We start from the raw sequence: 1,912 nt of genomic DNA, 5'->3' as shown, positions 1-1,912 counted from the left end.
AATACTTTGAAGTTGCATCAGAAGATGATCATATTACAAAAAGATGTGTGCTAATTTCTTTTACAAGGCAGTGTTTTATAAATTTTCAAGAAACATTTTGGGATATTTTGTCCATCTGCATAAAAAAGAACCCTCTTAAGCATTAATGAAATAATAATATGGCTAAGAATGCTTAGTTTCTTAATCTCAGGAAGTTATTCTGCTCCACAGACGAACAGGGGCCAGGCTCTCCCATTCTGTAGTTCTTTTGACTGACAGAAATAACACCAATTGCTGCCATAATAAACACCTACTAACTGTAAGCATCTGAACCACCTTGTTACCATAGTCATAATAACCAGTGAAGCACACAGTACTATGTCCACCCAGATGCAGAAACTGAAGCTCAGAGTGTTTGGCCTTTTTTTCCAAGATTATAGTCAGGATATAGTGAGAACCATTAGTCACTAGTCTCCACTCTTCCTTCACACCTACTGGGAGATTTTTTGTTTTGTTTTGTTTTTTGCGGTACCAGGGATCATACTCAGGACCTTGCACTTGCCAGGCAGGTGCTTATGCTGCTGAGCTATATGCCTGACCCCCTCCCCACAGGGTATTTAACTGACAGTGCACATTTTTTTTCACTACTACTAACCCAAATTTCATTGGCAACAACATACCAGTGTAAAAAAATCCCTAATTTCACTAATTTATCTTTATAGTGGCCAAAGATAAAAGACCTGGAAAATGTTATTTCTTCTTAAAGAAAGGCACAGTGCACTTGCTAAAAATCCTTAGCACCCATCTCTCAGAAAATTCAATCAGGAGAATTTGGCTATTCACAATGCATAACAGTTGTTGCCACCACATCAAGATTGCTGACTGAGCTCAGAATGGGCAGGGATCCCTGAAGTCTTGTTGTAAAACATAAATTCAACCCTCAGTGTGTAGACAGTTTCTAGTATCTGTAGCTAGAAAGCTTCCCTAACAAATTCACCAGGTAAGAATTTCATAGCCTAAAGTAGTACAATTCCTAAAGCATAGATCATAAGTTTATTTTCCAAACAAGGGCCTTTTTTTTGTTAAGCCCTGGAATTAGGAACCTGATCTAGCCTACTAGGCTCTATAACAAAAGTGAATCCAGTAATGACACACAAAAAAATGTTAATAATTTCCCACAGGGGACAAGAATACAGTAGATTGTAACAGATGAAAGAAAACATTCTCAAAAACATTTTTACATTATTTTTATGTCACTATGTTAAATGATGTTAACCATGAACATAGTCTCTTAAATTATGTAACTTTTGAAAAGCTAATAAAATATATACATGCATGCACACATAAATTCACACAGAAAGATGCATTAACCTTGTATCACCTCTGTCAAGAAATAAAGTAGGCCGTGTTCCGGGAACCCCCAGACCCAGTCCTAGCACAGGCCCAATGAGTGTGTGGAAGAGCTTCCGGCTACCCTGCACCAGCGGGACCTAATGGTTCCAGCCCAGGCACAGCATGGGTGAGACACTCTTCCATCCCCTTGGGATGTGCCCCACCACTCCGCAGTACCTCCCCTACCCTGCCCACAGAGTAGGAATCTCTGCCGCATTCCTGGAAACCCCAGACCCAGTCCTAGCCCAGGTCAGGTGAGTGTGTGGAAGAGCTTCTGGCTACCCTGCGCCAGCGGGACCTACTGGTCCCAGCCCAGGCGCAGCATGGGTGAGACCCTCTTCCACCCCCTTGGGACAACACCTACCACTCCGTAGCACCTCCCCTAACCTGGCTGCCCAGTAGGACTTTCTGCCGCATTCCAGGAACCCCTAGATCCAGTCCTAGCCCAGGCACGGTGAGTGTGTGGGAGACCTTCCGGCTACCCTCTGCTGGCATGACCTACTGGTCCCAGCCCAGGTGCAGCGTGGGTGACACCCTCTTT

At 43.4% G+C, this 1,912-nt stretch overlaps 1 protein-coding gene across 1 annotated transcript in view; it reads right to left on the bottom strand.

Moving 5' to 3' along the window:
• The window catches only part of LOC111817305 (DNA repair-scaffolding protein-like), a 34,048-nt gene that overhangs the window by 11,889 nt on the left and 20,247 nt on the right, over positions 1-1,912 (bottom strand). The window lies entirely within an intron of this gene.

Source organism: Octodon degus, unplaced genomic scaffold, assembly GCF_000260255.1.
Source record: "Octodon degus isolate 3935 unplaced genomic scaffold, OctDeg1.0 scaffold00054, whole genome shotgun sequence".
NCBI lineage: Eukaryota > Metazoa > Chordata > Mammalia > Rodentia > Octodontidae > Octodon > Octodon degus.
The sequence above is the reverse complement of the archived record's forward strand: the minus strand, read 5'-3'. Positions and strand labels throughout refer to the sequence as shown.